The 18692-nt window shown below is 45.1% G+C and overlaps 1 pseudogene; it reads left to right on the top strand.

The window, feature by feature from the left end:
* The first annotated feature begins 1047 nt into the window (after positions 1-1047).
* On the top strand, positions 1048-6144 carry LOC132241708 (polypeptide N-acetylgalactosaminyltransferase 11-like; annotated as a pseudogene).
* The last annotated feature ends 12548 nt before the right edge of the window (positions 6145-18692 follow it).

Here is an 18692-nt window from a genome sequence, read left to right as displayed (position 1 = left end):
GGAGACGGCCCTGATGCTCCGTGGCCTTTGGATTAGTGAGTGAGAGCAGCGCCCTGACAGGTCAGTGCTGTCAGCAGAGGGGATGGGGGTGGTGAGCAAGCAAGGGACCCAGGTGGGGAGAGGTGACCCTGTCACTGAAGAGGAGCCAGCCTGTGACAGCAGTTTAGCAGCTCTAACGAGCAGCCCCGCTCCCCCACATCAACGCTGACATCTCTGTTTGCTCAGGCAGCAGCACCGTCTGTCTGCCGGTCCAGGCCCTGCCTCCTCCAATCCAGTCTGCCTGCAGCTGCTGCCAAATGAATGGCTGTGTGACAGTGAGAGGGACAGCTGAGAACAAACCCCGGGGTTGGGACCCTCAGGGGGGACTTCGGCACAGTTGCATGGGCCCTGGATTTGGCAGAGATAGGGAGTGGGGGTCACCTTGGTAAGCTGACATTTACCAAGGACCTACTATGTGTGGGTCCCAGGCCAGTCTGCTTTGGGAATTTGGGAATGAACAAGACTAATCCAGTCCTATAAGGACCCTAGTTGGTAAACAGCAGAGATAGAAATAATATCAGGTCAACCCTGAGAGCCACAAACAACTTACTATGGGAGTACAGAGGAGAGACCATCACTCCTAGCTCAGAGGCAGTGGGAAGACTTCATGGAGGAAGCAACTTTTAGGTGGGCCTTGAATGACAGGTAGGGTTTTGACAGGCAGGAGAACCACTGGAGCCACAGAAGAGAGGCAGAGCAGTGTGGGGTCGATGGAGATTCAGGGGATCAACCGGCTAACCTTAGGACATAGGAGGTGTGACTAAAAAGGTGAGTGGAGACCCAGAGATGGAAGGTCTTGGATACCAGAAGAAGCCATTTGTTCTTTATTGAGAAGAATGGGGTCTCTTGAAGACATTAGATCTGGATAATGATGTGGATAATGGGGGCTCCAAGGGGAGAGATAGCCAGGAGCCGCAGGAGGTGTGTTGGAGGAGAGCTCACTGGAGTCACCACCCCCTAGGAGGCTGTGGGAAACAAAGAGGAGCATGTGTAGGGTTAGGTATGGCGATGCAACAGAAACCCAAGGTAAAGTGTTTGACCTAAAAGAGGCCTGGAGGAAGCCAGTCCGGGAGGGCATGGCCGCTCCAGACTTAACATGAACCCAGGGTTCTTCTCTTTCTGTTCTAACATCCCAGCATGTGGTTTCCATCCCCAAGGTCACGTCATTAATCAAAGTAGCTGCTGAAGCTTCTTCCATCCTTGTACCCTTCAAGCAACAATAGGAAGGAATGGGGAGAGGGCAGAGATCTCCCTCTGAGGCAGCTCCCTCTTAGAACACTTCCTCTTACATCGCATTGTCCAGAACTTAGGCACATGGCCAATACCAGCTGCAAAGGATGATGGGAAATAGCGACTCTGTTGTCACTGGAGGAAATGAGATGGTCAGTGGAGGGCAGCCAGTAGTCTCTGGCCCAGGGAATCAGAGAGAACGCTGGGCTGTGAGCACTGGGGCCCTGGGCGGTTATGAACCCAGGAACAAAAAGGGGAGTTCAAAGAAAGAGGAGATTTGTGGTGAAGTAGGAGCCTGGTTCTGATGCCAGGGGTCCCTGCTCCATGTGCAGCCAGGGACTCCTATGGCCACCCCGACGGTTAGCCTTAACATAACCCCCTCCTCAGAGGGCGAGTGGTGATGAGAGGATGGGAACAAGGAGCTGGGAGACCAGGAAACATTAGCCAGGGCTGAGAGAGGAGGCTCGGCCTCGTCCTGTGAAAAGGGGTAGGGGCGCTGGCTAATACTAGTTGTGTATGTCAAGAGCTTCCTGGCAACAGGAAGAAACCAGGAAATGAAACTGTGTGGCCAGAGTCACAGATGGAGGCAAGTACAGTGCACGGATGGGAAGCTACCCCAGAAAGCACAGCATGCTCCCCTGCGGGACAGGGAACCCACAGAACAGGCGAACAAAGTTCCTGTCCCAGGTAGGCCTTCCAGCGCTCGCTTCTGATCTCACCACCCCACAGGCCACCCCCATGGGAGAGCTGGAGACCCGGGAAGGAGAGGCCTGAGGACTTGTTTCCAATCTCCTCTCCCTCCTTCACTTCAGCGGAGGGTGTGGGCCCACAGGGGGAACCCCAGCGACGGTGTTCTTGGTGCACAAGTGGGTGTAATGAACACCGCCCACTCTCCAGTTCTCATTCGGATCAGCTGCTTCCTTTTCCAAATGTGCTCTCATCTTTCACCTCAGCAGCCTGTCTTTCAACAGAAACCTTTGCATTCCCCTAAACGCCTGACGGGGGTGGAAAACGGGTTTCACCTCTCCAGCTAGCGCCCTGGATTGTCAGTGGCTACTGGGAGGGGTGGAAAATTCCCAGGATGCTTCTTGACTCAGTGGGAAAAAGTGCTATAATCCACTTTTTAAAATATACTTTTATTGATTTCAGAGAGGAAGGAAGAGAGAGAGATAGAAGCATCAATGGTGAGAGAGAATCAGTGATGGGCTGGCTCTTGCATGTCCCCCACTGGGGATTAAGCCCACAACCGGGCATGTGCCCTGACCGGGAATCGAACCATGACCTCCTGGTTCATAGGCCGATGCTCCACCACTGAGCCAGGCTGGCCGGGCATATGTCAGTTCCGATGTCTGCATGGGGAAGGAAGCGGGGAGGGATAGAGGGACAAATCCAGCTAAGTGCCGCCCCTGGTTTAGCACAATCAGGTATGTAATAACTGTGTTAAATTGCACGTCAGCTCTGGGGGCCCTTTCTCTCGGTGACCACCTCCCCCACCTGGGTCTGAGAGGACCGCATAGTGCTCTGTCCCAAACCACAGGCGGGCATCCAGCCAGCTGGACTAGAAGGACTTGGTGGACTGTGAGGCGCAGGGTTCTCGGTAGGCAGCTCACATTTGTCTCTGAGATTCTCTTCCCGCGGCCCCCGCTCTGATCCCTGGGCTCAGAAATCCCTGTCAGTCTGAGAAGGCCTGAGGCCAGCAAGGGGGGTTCTAGGAGGAGTGAGAGAGGAGGTGCAGAGAGAGGAAGGGGTCTGTTCCCTAAAACTCTAGGTGGAGTCAAGCAACTCTGGGAGCTCGAATCTTGAGGGTCCCTGAGGAAGACCCTCCTAGGACGGGCCAACTCCTGCGCCCAGGTCCAGCCTGAAGGCCCTATTAAAGGGAGTGGCCAGGTTTTCCCCAAACCCTTCCCTGGCAGGCACCCCGTAGCGTCGGTCCGCAGGGTGCTGCTCCTCAGCTTGATGGGGTTTCTGGGCGCCCCACCGTCCGGGGGTCAGGCTGGTGCTCCTTGGTAACCCCCCACCCTGCGACCTTGGCCGCAGAGAGGGGATCCCACAGAGCGGGATCGCCCATCCGAGGAGCCAGTGGCTCCCAAGCCCAGCCCGTCAGTGATCTGTGTGCATCATTGATCTCCCACAATCCCAGCTGCCCCCACTGTTTAATGACCTGCCACTTGGGGGGCGCTCTTGCTCTCACTGGGGCTGCAGCTCAGGCTAGCCCACCCCCTTCACCCCCCTCACCCCCCACCCCCAACCCCGCTTGGGCAAAATGCTGGCTGCCACCACACAGGCCACTGGTCACTGGTCACCAGCACTGCGGTTCCTCCAAACCAGCTCTGCGCGCTGCGGCCAGAGAGGCTGGACCTGGACTGTGGCAGGAGGAAGACCCCGCAGCCCTGGTCCCAGAGGGCCGGCATCCTGCCTTGCGGCATCCGGATTCACCAGAGGGTCTTCTGGGATCTTCATCTTCACCTTGAAGACCTGGTTCCTGGAGGTAACGCCCACAGAAGCGTCCCCACCTCGGTGCCTGCATCCCTGGAGCGTCTGACTCTCAAGCCAGTTCACGCCCAGCCTCCAGCACCAGCTTAAGGCTCCAGCAGCTTTTGCTCCAGGAAAGTGAAAATGGCCCTTCAACTCTGAGAGGTCCACAGTGGGAAGCGTCAAGTTCTCTGTTTCTATTATGGATGCCTTTTTGCATCTGTGAGCTGAACTGCTTTGCCCTCTGTTTATTTCAACCTCAGTGAGGTGCTCAGCCACTAAGAATGTGCCTGCCACCCTAGCCGGTTTGGCTCACTGGATTGAGCATGGGCCTGGGGACTGAGGGGTCCCAGGTTTGATTCCATTCAAGGGCATGCACCTTGGTTGCAGGCACATCCCCAGAAGGGGGTGTGCAGGAGGCAGCTGATTGATGCTTCTCTCTCATCGATGTTTCTAACTCTCTATCCCTCTCACTTCCTCTCTGTAAAAAATCAATAAAATATATTTTTTTAAAAAAAGAATGTGCCTGCCCATCAAGGGGTCTGGGCCCCACAGACAATTCCCCTCTCTCTCTCTCTCCCTCTCTCTTCCTCTCTGAAATCAATAAAAATATTTTTAAAGGAATTACAGTTCAAAGCAAACAAGATTGATGATGTGGTAGATCATCAGACTGAAGATGCAGAAAAGGCAACAGGAAAGTCTCCTCTCAGTTGGTGTGACTTAATCAACATGACCAGGAGTTGAGAGACCTGGGGTATCGGAAGCATGCCTTCCACATGCTCATTAGCCACGGCGCGGGCTCCATAAGGATGTGCAGACCCGGGGAGCGCCCCGTGTAGTCCTACCCGACAGAGCTGCCGTCGCTAGTGCTACTACTTGTTTCTACAAGAAAGCCTTGTCTGCTTCCTCCAGGCTGTGCACAGCGTCCGGGACGCGCACCAGCTGCTTCTCCACGAGTCACCCTCCTGGCTGACGGCAGTGACTTCCATGATTTGAAAGGAGAACTAGGTGAATACGTCCAAAAACACCTCCCTAGAGAAAGTAAATAGCAAGAAACAAAGCATGAGGGATCATTGGAGGAAGAGTTGGCAAATGTTAATGCCCATTTTAATAAACATAAATAGAATTTTGCGCGGCCCATGCAGGAGCCCTGGTGTCCCTGCGCAGCCACTGAAGTGCTGGCCGCCACTTGGGAGGACCAGCCGCGGCCCTGTGCCCAGTGCTGGCCACATCAGTGCGGACACACTGGCCTACAGCTCCTCCCCGGGGTGTGCGGAGGGTCAGCGGGGGCTGCCCTTCAAATGGGGTCTGGCTCCCCTCTCTGAGCTCGGAGGACGGGAAGGAGCTAAGTCACCTGCGATGGCTGGAGGATTGTTTCCATGGATTTGGGCAGTATGACTGTGGCAGGGAAATCCAGGCGGAGGGAACGTAGACAATTCCTTTGGGATTTGGGCGTGTGGAGTAAACTCTTCTGGTCCCTTGCTCTGGAGTTGGACACATTTTCAGGAAAAGGCGACATGGTTCTCCTGAAGGCCAGGACACCGTGGCACAGAGCTCCCTGAGGCCGGCACGCATTTGGTTGGATGAATATGAGGAGCAGTATTTTTCCTTAAGACCTGATCTGGCCCTAACCATTTGGCTCAGTGAATAGAGCATCAGCCTGGGGACTGAAGGGTCCCAGGTTTGATTCCAGTCAAGGGCACATGCCCAGGTTGTGAGCTTGATCCCCAGTAGGGGGCATGCAGGAGGCAGCCAATCAATGATTCTCTCTCATCATTGATGTTTCTATCTCCCTCTCCCTCTTCTTTCCTCTCTGAAATCATTAAAAATATATATTTTGTAAAAATCTGATCTGAGGACAAGAAGCTATGGAAATGTCAGTGAGCGTGCCGAATTGAGGAAGAAGTTAGACTGTAAATCACTTAAGTGGTTTCTGGATAGCATTACCCAGAGATGCAGATATCTTTGCCCACTGCCAAACCCCAGCAGCCTATGTTTATCAACAGAGGCCAAAGCTCCCTGATGTCCTTCGACATGGAAGGCTCTATCACCTACAGACCAGCAAGGTCCGGTGGCCCCGGGCCACCCAAGTCGGAAGGGACCTCTTAAGGTATGTGACTTTAGTGACCCAAATCAGATCTGCATTTATAACAAAGAGTCTGAACTGCTGTTAAGTAGTCTCCATTGCCTGGATATGTCGGAAACTCAATCATCAGACCCACCACGACTCATGAAGTGCCACGGGTCAGGAGGATCCCAGCAGTGGGCCTTTGGGAAGAGTAATCAGCTGTCCCAGGTGTCCATTGGACAGTGCCTGAGGGTGGCTGATCCACTGAGTCACAACGGCCACATTGCTGTGGCGATCTGTGATACTCCTCTCAGCAATGGCATTTGGAAGGCTAAGGTGAATGTCATGGCTGGAATGGTGATTCATCACGCCTGTCCTGCTATGGGGACGCCACGGGAGATGAGCAGAGATGAGAGCAGGTACACTGTCCATATTGGAGCACCAAGTGAGCATCAGGTGAAGTATATGTCACCAAGATGGTAAGGTTGTTTCTAGGCTGCTGCTAAGGAATCTCTTGCTTATGGTAGGAAACCAGAATAGAGTTTTTATACAGAGTCAGGTTTATAGAGAAGAATAAAGCCCAGGAAATTGCTAGGTCTATTCAAATTAGTTCATGCTTCTTTTTAATCCTTTTTAATAATGGAATGGTGTTTATCTGATCAGGAATTTGTCATGATTTCCTTCTTAGAAGATTTCAAAGCAGACAGTCAATTTTAAACAAACTGATTGAATCCACATGACTTTTAGCTTCAGAAGGCATCATTTATAAGATCATATTTAAGAGGCAGTTAACTGTGATAAATTATTTTGATGAATTATGGTACTATCAACATTTAAAATAACTGATCCTTTTAATTATTTACCTTAAAAAATGAACTGCCACTTGTCGCAATAAAATCAGCACTTCATGAGAATTTCAGCAAGGATGGACAGACAGGGGGAGGAAAGAGGCAACGGGCACAGGTGGCAGGGAGGCCCCAGGGGAACACCAGGGGTGCTGGGCAAGGAGGCTGTAAGACTCATCCCTGCAGGTGGGGAACAGAGTCCGATCTGCAGGGGCAAGTGAATCACAGCACGCCTGGCACTCTGGGCAGCCCAGCCCCAAGCAGGTCCTAATGACCACCTCAGACCAGGGTGCCAGCAGTTCCTACACTGTGCATGTCGGGCCGGGTTTGATCCGAGCCAGACTGCTTTACGCGATTATTTTCCTGATTGTGAATGGCACAGGCAGCATGGGGATGGAGTTTTCCAGGCTCAGCTGCCAGCCTTGGGGGCTCATCCGATACCAGGCTATTACCTCCTGATTACTTGACTTGGCAGTCAACCCACTCTGAGCTGCGCATCAGCAGCAGGAAGGCTGAGTGGGGAAGCTGGGGCTTGAGATTGCACTTGTCAATCACATGTCACAACAAAGGTGTACTGCGGGCTCCATCCCTGGCTCCGGAGATGGGGAAGGGTGGTCGGGGAGGGTGAAGTTGGGGGTCTCTGCTCTAATCTCAGGGCTGGAGAGGTCCCCACAGTTAGTCATACAATTTGAGGCTCAAAAAGAAAACTGAGGGATAAAGAGGTAAAGGGACTTGCCCAAGGTCACTATCTTAGTCCCTTCAGGATGTTATAACAAACTACCGAAGAGTGGGCAGGATCTAGCCATTGGTGTCAATGGGGTGTTAAAGTCCCCTACTATGACTATATTACTGTTGATCTCTCCCAATAGTACATGAGTGGATCCCAAAAAGCTGTGGTACATTTACACCATGGAATACTATGCAGCAGTAAAAGAGAAGGATCTCTTGCCCTTTGAGACAGCATGAAGGGACCTGGAGAGTATCATGCTAAGCAAAATAAGCCAGTCAGAGAAAGACAAGTAGCACACGATCTCACTCATATCTGGAATCTAATGAACAAAATAAACTGGTGAACAAAATAGATCCAGAGACACAGAAAAATAGAACAGACTGTGGAACCTAAGAGGGAAGGCGGGGATGGGTGGGTGGGAAAAGACCAACCAAAGAACACAGACAATAGGGTAGTAAAGGCCTGGTGGGGAGGGGGGGCTAAAAGAGGTCAATGGGTGAAAAGGACACATGTGTAATACTTTCAACAATAAAGATTTAATTTTAAATAAAAGAATGTAAGGTAGAGGACATGAGAAGCAGGAGGAGAGCCCTACATTGCCTTGGGAAGGAGACCTCTGCTCACAGTCATCACCATGGGGCAGTGTAAGCCAGGCTGGGCCTTCAGCAGGTACATCGAGGTGGAGCTGAAGCACAGGTAGAGTGAGGACCAGGGTGAGGATAACAGGTACCCAGACCACTCTGAACTTGATGCCCTCCAAACACACACACACACACACACACACACACACACACACACACCTCCTAAGGGAGGTTCCTAATAGGAGTCAAGGTCACCAATAGGGAATGGGATGGTGATGGTTCATGGTCAATGGTTAGACATTGGCTGGACACTGAGGTGATTTGTCCACCTGGACGGGCACAAGCTGGAGCCTGAGATTCATCTGCTCCCGCTCAGTGTGTGTAACTGCCAAGATGGCTGATGCCTCTGAGGATTACAGCGTCACAGCGGAAAACAATGAAATTGTTAATGAGTACAACTCTAATTCTTAAAAAGGATAAGAAACGATAGCAGGCAAAACAATTAAAAAGCTAGACAGAACAAGTATTAAAAGTAATTATAATAATGATTCTCTAAAAGATAAGGGAGGATATTGGTGCATGAAGTGGGAACACACATTTATGAAGAAGAGGCTATTGGGAATTTCAGTATGAAAAACATAGTTGAAATAATTTAATAGATGGGTTGGATAGAAGAATGGATTCAGCTAATGAACAAATAGGCAAACTGTAAATTAGATTAATGTTAAATGGTATCATAAAGGGATAAAGAGTTGTAAAATCCTATATAATTAAAGGCTAATATGCAAATTGTCCCATTGGGAGTTCGACCTAGAGTTCTATCGCTCGCTATGACGTTCATTGGCCACCAGGCGGCGGTGTGGAACATAGCAGGTGACCAGCGGTGGCAGCGGGGCACTGAGGGAGCGAGGGAAGGAGGAGGTGGGGAGGTGGGGAACCTGATTGACCCTGATCGCAGACCAGGCCTACGGACTCTACCCGTGCACGAATTTCGTACACCAGGCCTCTAGTATAACAATAATATACTCAGTGTTTCAGGGAAAAGAACACCTTCACACCTAGGATTTTATATCCAAGTCACCCATATTTAAATATAAGATCAAAATAAGGGTAGTGCCAGGCAGGTGAGACCTCAGTATATTCCTTGTGGAAAACTCTTGGAGGAAGTACTCTGGCAAAAAGAAACATTAATTAAGGAGTGTGCTGGGAAGTATATGGGTAAACAAGAAGGAAGCGGGAATCGAAAACAAGAGTGTGCCCACAATAATCTAGAACTAATATTTTTACACAAACCTAACATGGTGGGACAAGCTGAGAATCATGACAGTGAGAAGTACATGTTGAGGTCCATATTCAGGGGAAGAGAAAAACGCAGATTTATTTCAAAATTGAAGTAAAAAAGATCATTAGCAGTAAGGCAACCACCAGAAAAAAAAAATTAAAAATAGCATGAATTACCTTCGATGAGTCGGCTTTTGTGAGGTTACTCTACAGCAACAAGCAAGCCCATGTCCGTGGCTTGGGACATCAAAGGGTTATTCCTGAGCCAGATGTTGGCTGCAGGCCAGCCAGTGCAGGTGTGTGTTACACACCTTCTCCCCCCACACCCCTCCCCCCCCTCCCGTCCCCAACTGAGGAAGTAGGTCTTAGCTCAGCCTCATGGTTGAGAGAAAGGTGCAGTAGAGGAACCACAAGATGGTGCCTAAAGCTTCTGCTCAGAAATCATGGACAGATCTTTTTTATTTATTTGTCAAACAAATCTCAGGCCAAGCCTTACATTAATGAGGTCAGAAGTATAATCAGCTCACAGGGAAATGCTGCAAGTCACGCCACAAAGGGCAGAATGTATAATCCTCTGTGAGGAGTATAGTAAGAGCTTTGAAGTCAGGAAAAGAAAACTTACTCAAATTAAAGAAAGGCATAAAAGAGAGGGGTAGGAAATTATAAAGACATGACATAAAATAGCAGAAAGGATATTAAAATGAGTAAATAAAAATCATAACAAAGATAAGGAATCATATATGCAGTGAATATTCTTAAAGAGCAAAACGCAGTAATACATTTTCTGTAAGAGATATATTTAAACAAAATGTAGCTTTCCAGTCTGGATAAAATGGTGTAGACCCCTTTCTCTGTTCCTCCCCCACTAAATGCAACTATAAACTCTGGAAATGATGCCAGATGCAACCAAAGGAAAACTGGAATGAGTCAATAAGGCAAACTGGCTTGTGGCCCTGGAACCAGAGGAGCAAGCAGCAGGGCATCTTATGTCTCCCGTCCAACAGGAGAAGGCGCCCAGGCCCACCGGCCCCTACACTCCAACCAGCAAGAGAGAGCAGCCTGCTAGGCTCCTGCCTTCCCCAGTCAAACAGGAGTTCCTCTGACAACATCGGGTCACACCAGCACCACCAGCAGGGTGGCTGGTGGGGAGTCACCCCAAAAACAAGCAGCCTGGGAAAGTAGTCTTTCCTGCTGCCTGAGCACCCCCCACCCCACAGAGACGTCCTGGGTCCAGCCTGGGAAACTCCTTCCACCCCCTCAGGCAGCAGGAGCCTGGAGCAGATGCACCGAGCAGACCAAAATAACCAGGAAAGGTTCTGAAAACCTACTGCCATTGCAGTAACCACCCGCAAATGTAGGCCAGGATCTGTGTGCTGGAAAACAGGGTGCCTACCTGCTCAGTTTGAAGAGTTTAAAGAGAAGCCTGCGTCCTATAACACACAAAATGTCTGGGAAACAGTTTAAAAATCACCTGCCATACCAAGATTTAAAAATCACAGTTCAAATGAGAAAAGGCAATCAACTATACTAACACTAAGATGAATCAAATGTTGGCATTGTCTGACAGGATCATTTTTTTAAAAAGCTATGATAAAAATGCCTCAATGATTAATTACAAATTCTTTTGAAACAAATGAAAAAAATAGAAAATTTTAGCAAAGATTGAAGTGATGGAAATAAAAAGAACCAGTTGGCATTATAGAATAAAACCATGCAATAATAGAAATTTTGTTTTTAAAACCTCACTGGATATGCTCAATAGTATAGTAGAGATGATGGAGGATAAAATCCATAAACTTGAGGACAGAAAAACAGATTTCACCAAGTCTGAACAGAGAGAAATATAGTTTGGGAAAAAAAAATTAACAGAGCCTCAGGGGTAATACAAAAGATTTAACATTCACATAATCAGAGTCCCAAAATAAGATGAGGAAGAGAGTGCAGCTGGAACAGTATTCAAAAAATAATAATAATACACAGAGTGGTGCCTGGTACACGGTGCCTTGTTGTGTTGTATTTTGTGCCTTTAAATCAACACAGCAGATCCAAACAACAGCAGCCTCCTGAGCACCACACCCTCTGTCTGAGGAACAGCAGCTGTACGGGAAACCTCCCCCTACCAGCCAGAAGAGCTACCACAGCTGTGAACAGCACCCACCAGAGGAGCTGCTGCCAACTGAGAAGCAGCTGCTACCGCAACCGCCCGAAGAGCAACCACAGCCCAAGGAGTCACTGCCACCAAGGAAGCAGCCACTGAACGACTCAACGTCTAGATATGTCAGTGAGATCAAACATGGGTAGACAAAGAAACCCCCAAAGGAAAGAAAAAGAGGACTCGCCAGAAAAGCAGCTAAGTGATACAGAGGCATGCAACATGACCGAAAAAGAATTCAGAATAAGGGTCCTAGAGTTCATAAACTGGATGGAGGAAAAAATCAATAACATATGCAAGAAGCTAGAAGAAACAGATGAAAAAATCAACAACTTAAGTAAGACCCAAGAAAAAATGAAGAGTGATATAGCTGCAATAAAAAACACCATTGAAAGTATCAACAGTAGACTAGGAGAAGCAGAGGACCGAATTAGTGAATTAGAAGACAAGGAAGCAAAACACACCCAAACTGTACTGCAATTGGAGAAAAAAATTAAAAGATAGGAGGAGAGCCTAAGGGAGCTTTGAGACAACATGAAACGAAACAACATACGAATAATAGGGGTGCCAGAACAACAGAAAGAGGAACAAGGATTAGAAAACCTACTCAAAGAAATAATATCAGAAAACTTCCCTGAGGTGGGGAAGAAAAAAGTCACACAAGCCCAGAGAGTCCCAAACAAGGAGAACCCGAAAAGACCCACACCAAGACACATCATAATTACCATGGCAAATGTTCAGGACAAAGAGAGAATCTTACAGGCTGCAAGAGAGAGACGGAAAGTTACATACAAGGGATCTCCCATTAGATTATCAAATGACTTCTCAACAGAAACACATCAGGCCAGAAAAGAATGGACAGAAATTTACAAAGTGATGCAAAACAAAGGACTGAATCCAAGAATACTCTATCCAGCAAGGCTATCATTCAAAATTGAAGGGGAAATAAGAAGCTTCACAGACAAAAAAAAGACTAAGAGAGTTTATCACCACCAAGCCAGCAATGCAAGAAATGCTAAAGGGACTGGTGTAAAAAGAAGAAATAAAAAGCTCAGAAAGAAAACAGCCACACAAAAAAAAGAAATGGCTACAAACAAGTACCTTTCAATAATAACTTTAAACGTAAACGGACTAAATGCTCCAACCAAAAGACATCGAGTGGCTGAATGGATAAAAAAACATGACCCATACATCTGCTGTCTACAAGAGACCCACCTCATTAGAAGGGACTCACACAGACTGAAAGTGAAGGGATGGAAAAATATCTTTCAGGCAAATGGAAAGGAAAAGAAAGCTGGGGTAGCAATACTTATATCAGACATAATAGACCTCAAAGTGAATGCCATAACAAGAGATAAGGAAGGCCACTTCATAATACTAAAGGGATCAATACAACAAGAAGATATAACCCTGGTAAACATATATGCACCCAATGCAGGAGCACCCAAATTCATAAAAAAAAACTCCTGGAAGATATCAAAGGAGAGATCAACAACAATACAATCATAGTAGGGGACTTTAATACACCACTGACAGCACTGGATAAGTCCTCTAGACAAACAATCAGCAAAGATACAGCAATCCTAAATGACTCACTAGATCAGATGGACTTAATAGACATCTTCAGAACACTTCACCCCAATGCCACGGAATATACATTCTACTCAAGCGCTCATAACACATATTCAAAAATAGACCATATATTGGGTCACAAGCAAAGTATCCCCAAATTCAAGAAGATTGAAATCATAAAAAGCATCTTCGCAGACCATGATGGCATAATATTAGAAATAAACTACAATAAAAACAAACCAAAGTACTCAAACACCTGGAAGCTGAATAGCATGCTATTAAATATTGATTGGGTTACCAATGAAATCAAAGAAGTAATTCAAAACATCCTGGAAACTAATGACAATGAAAACACAACAATCCAAACCTATGGGACACAATGAAAGCAGTCCTGAGAGGGAAGTTTATAGCTCTACAGGCCTATCTCAAAAAAACAAGAAAAAATGGTAGTAAATCATCTAACTCTACAACTCAAAGAAAACAACAAGAAAACCCCAGAGTGAGCAGAAGGAAGGAGATAATAAAGATTAGAGCAGAAATAAATGGCATAGAGACCAAAAAAACAATACAGAAAATCAATGAAACCAAGAGCTGGTTCTTTGAAAGGATAATCAAAATTGACAAACCTCTAGCCAGACTCACCAAGAAGGAAAGAGAGAGGACCCAAATAAACAAAATCAGAAACGATAGAGGCAAAATAACAACAGACCCCACAGAAATACAAATGATTGTTAAAAAATACTATGGACAGCTCTACTCCAACAAACTAGACAACATGGAGGAAATGGACAAATTCCTAGAAAAATACAACATTCCAAAACTCAATCAGGAAGAATCTAAAAATCGCAACAGGCCAATAACTATGGAAGAAATTGAAGCAGTCATCAAAAAGCTTCCATCAAACAAAAGCCCAGGACCAGACGGCTTCACAGGGGAGTTTTACCAAACATTCAAGGAAGAACTAAAACCTATCCTCCTCAGACTACTACAAAAAATTCAAGAGGAAGGAACACTTCCAAGCTCATTCTATGAAGCCAGCATCACCCTAATACCAAAACCAGGTAAAGACAACACAATGAAAGAGAATTACAGGCCAATATCCCTCATGAACATAGATGCCAAAATCCTCAACAAAATCTTAGCAAATCGGATCCAGCAGTACATCAGAAAGATCATACATCATGACCAAGTAGGATTTATCCCAGGGATGCAAGGATGGTACAATATCCACAAATCAATAAACGTGATACATCACATAAACAAATTGAAAGAAAAAAACCACATGGTCATATCAATTGATGCAGAAAAAGCATTTGACAAAATTCAACACCCATTTTTGATAAAAACTCTCAGCAAGGTGGGAGTAGAAGGATCATACCTCAACATAATAAAAGCCATATATGACAGGCCCACAGCCAACATCATACTCAATGGACAAAAACTAACACCATTTCCCCTAAGAACAGGAACAAGACAGGGATGCCCACTCTCTCCACTCCTGTTCAACATAGTACTGGAAGTGTTAGCCATTGCAATTCGGCAAGAAGAAGAAATAAAAGGCATCCAAATTGGAAAAGAGGAAGTAAAACTGTCCTTATTTGCAGACTATATGATATTATACATACAAAACCCTAGAGACTCCACCAAAAAGCTACTAGACTTAATACATGAATTTGACAATGTAGCAGGATACAAAATTAACCCCAAGAAATCTGAGGCATTTCTATACACCAATAGTGAATTTTCAGAAAGAGAGATTATAAAAACAATCCCGTTTACCATTGCACATGGATTGGTAGAATCAACATCATTAAAATGTCCATACTACCCAAAGCAATCTATAAATTCAGCGCACTTCCCATTAAAATACCAAGGGCATACTTCAGAGATCTAGAACGAACTCTCCAAAAATTCATCTGGAATAAAAAAAGACCCCGAATAGCTGCAGCAATCCTGAGAAAGAACAAAGTAGGTGGGATCTCAATACCAGATATCAAGTTGTATTACAAAGCCACTGTTCTCAAAACTGCCTGGTACTGGCACAAGAATAGGCATATAGATCAATGGAATAGAATACAGAGCCCAGAAATCGGCCCAAACCAATATGCTCAATTAATATTTGACAAAGGAGGCAAGAACATACAATGGAGCCAAGATAGTCTCTTCAATAAATGGTGTTGGGAAAATTGGACAGTTATATGCAAGAAAATGAAACTAGACCACCAACTTACACCATACACAAAAATAAACTCAAAATGGATAAAGGATTTAAATGTACGACAGGAAACCATAAAAATTCTAGAAGAATCCAAAGGCAACAAAATCTCAGACATATGCCGAAGCAATTTCTTCACTGATACAGCTCCTAGGGCACTTGAAACTAAAGAGAAAATGAACAAATGGGACTACATCAAAATAAAAAGCTTCTGCACAGCAAAAGAAACCATCAACAAAACAACAAGAAAACCCACTGTGTGGGAAAACATATTTGCCAATGTCATATCTGATAAGGGCCTAATGTCCAAAATTTATAGGGAACTCATACAACTTAACAAAAGGAAGATAAACAATCCAATCAAAAAATGGGCAGAGGACCTAAATAGACACCTTTCAAAAGAGGACATTCAGAAAGCCAAGAGACATATGAAAACATGCTCAAAGTCACGAATCATCCGAGAGATTCAAATCAAAACAACAATGAGGTACCATCTCACACCTGTCAGACTGGCTATCATCAACAAATCAACCAACGACAAGTGCTGGAGAGGATGTGGAGAAAAAGGAACACTCGTGCACTGCTGGTGGGAATGCAGACTGGTGCAGCCACTATGGAAGAGAGTATGGAGTTTCCTCAAAAAACTGAAAATGGAACTCCCATTTGACCCTGTGATTCCATTTCTAGGAATATATCCCAAGAAACCAGAAACACCAATCAGAAAGGATATATGCACCCCTATGTTCATAGCAGCACAATTCACCATAGCTAAGATCTGGAAACAGCCTAAGTGCCCATCAGTAGATGAATGGATTAGAAAACTGTGGTACATCTACACGATGGAATACTATGCTGCTCTAAAAAGGAAGGAACTCTTACCATTTGCAACGGCATGGATGGAACTAGAGAGCATTATGCTAAGTGAAATAAGCCAGTCAATGAAGGAAAAATACCACATGATCTCACTCATTCATGGATAATAGAGACCATTATAAACTTTTGAACAATAATAGGTACAGAGGCAGAGCTGCCTCAAACAGATTGTCAAACTGCAGCGGGAAGGCCGGGGAGGGTTGAGGGGCAGGAGGGAGGGGGGTAAGAGATCAACTAAAGGACTTGTATGCATGCATATAAGCATAACCAATGGACATAAGACACTGGGGGATAGGGGAGGCTAGGGGACTGTCTAGGGCGGGGGGATAAAATGGACACATATAGAATACCCTTTGTAATACTTTAAGCAATAAATTTAAAAAAAATCATAATAATAATGGCTGTATGGCCAAAGTTACAAACCCATAGACTCAAGAAGCTGAGCGTACCCTAAACAGAATAAACTCAAAGAAATTTATGCCAAGAAACTTCATAATTAAACTTCTGAAAAGCATAGACATACTTAAAATCTTGAAAGCAACCAGAGAGAAATGACACATTTCCCAGACGGAACCACCAATTCAACTAACAGCAGATTTTTCATGTGAAAGCATGGAGGCCAGAGGGGTGTCTAGCACTGAAAGAAGTGACCTACCAAGTGCAAAGTTTATATCCAGGGGAAAGTGTCCTTCAGGGATGAGGGGAAATAAAAATATTCTCACACAAAGAAAAACAAAAAGAATTTGTTGCTACCAGACCCACACTTAGAGATTAATTAAAGAAATGTCTTTAAACAGAAACTTACAAAATAAAGAATCTTGGAGTATCAGGAAGGAAGGAAAAACAGGCGGAGGAGGGGGAGACAGAAATATTGGTACTTACAAAAGATTATTCTTTCCTCATGAGTTTTATAAATCATATTTGATGGTCAAAATTATCACACCATCTGATATTTGCGCTCCTGAAATTTGGAGAATTCATCCAAACATTTAACACCATTTTTTACAGTGTCTTCCAAACACAGAAGAAGAGAGGAAATTTCTGACTCATTTTATGATGCCAGTATTGCCCTGATAACAAAAACGGACAAAGGCAGTACAACAAAGGAAAACTACAGACCAGTATCTCTCATGAACTCGGATGAAAAAAATCCTCAACAAAATGGCAAACTGAATCCAACAATGAATAAAAAGAATTATACATCATGACAGTGGAATATATTCATGACAAGGTTGGTTCAACATCAAAAATCAATGTAGTCCACCATATCAATAATCTAAGAAAAAATCATTTGATCATGTCAATTGATGCAGAAAAAGCATTTGACAATGGCCAACACCCATTTATCATAAAAATCCTCCACAATTTAGAAATAGGGGGCAATTACCTCAACTTGATAACGAGCATCTACAAAGAACCTTCAGCTGGCATCACACTAATGGATGACTGGATGCTTTTCTCCTAAGAGAAGGAATAAGAAAAGATATCCACTATCATTACTCTTATTCATCATAATATTGTATTCTCCAGCCACTGCAATTAGGCAAGATCAAGAAAGAAGCAAAAAGCACACTGATTTAAAAGAAATAAAGAAAATCCCAAGGAATCTATAGAAAAAAGGTTCCTAGCACTAATAAGTGAGTTCAGCAAGGTTTCAGGATAAAAGATAAAACACAAAAATCAATCACATTTCTATACACTAACAATGAGCATGCAGAAACATAAATTAAAAGCACAACTATTTACAATCACCCAAAGAAAATGAAATATTTAGGTATAAACTTAACAAAAGATGCACATGATACCTATCCTGAAAATGACAAAATGCTGATGAAATAAATCAAATAAGACCCAATAACTGGAGAGACATACCATGTTCATAGACTAGAAGACTCAACATAATAAAGATACCAATTCTCCACAAACTGATCTATAGGCTTAATGCAATTCCTTTCAAAATCCCAACTTAAAAGCAGTGTGTGTGTGTGTGTGTGTGAGAGAGAGAGAGAGAGAGAGAGAGAGAGAGAGAGAGAGAGAGAGAGAACAGATTAATTTGAGGGTGGACACTGAGAAGCTCTAAGAGCATCTGTTAGAAAGCTGGATATTCAGCCCTAACTTGTTTGGCTCAGTGGATAGAGTGTAGGCCTGTGGACTGAAGGGTCCCAAGTTCAATTCCGGTCAAGGGCACATGCCTGATTGCGGGCTCGATCCCCAGTAGGTGACATGCAGGAGGCAGCAGATCAATGATTCTCTCTCATCATTAATGTTTCTATCTCTCTCTCCCTCTCCCATCCTCTCTGAAATCAATATAGAAAATAAAAAGCTGGAAATTCAATAGTATAGCTCCAGTCTGAGTCCAAAGACAAGAGAAGACTGATGTCCCAACTCAAAGACCCTACAGCAGAGAGAAAAACAATTCTCCCTCACTCAGCCTTTTTGTTCTAGTCAGTCCTTAAATGGATGGGATAAAGCCAATCTGCTTTACTCAGTCTAGGGATTCAAATGTTAATCTCATCCAAAACACCCACAATATAGACACACCCAGAATAATGTTTAATCAAATATCTGGGCACCCTGTGGCCCAGTCAAGGTGACACATAAAATTAATCATCACAGTAAAGCTTATTCTAAACT

Source organism: Myotis daubentonii, chromosome 9 (assembly GCF_963259705.1).
Source record: "Myotis daubentonii chromosome 9, mMyoDau2.1, whole genome shotgun sequence".
In the NCBI taxonomy this organism is placed as follows: Eukaryota; Metazoa; Chordata; class Mammalia; order Chiroptera; family Vespertilionidae; genus Myotis; species Myotis daubentonii.
The sequence above is the reverse complement of the archived record's forward strand: the minus strand, read 5'-3'. Positions and strand labels throughout refer to the sequence as shown.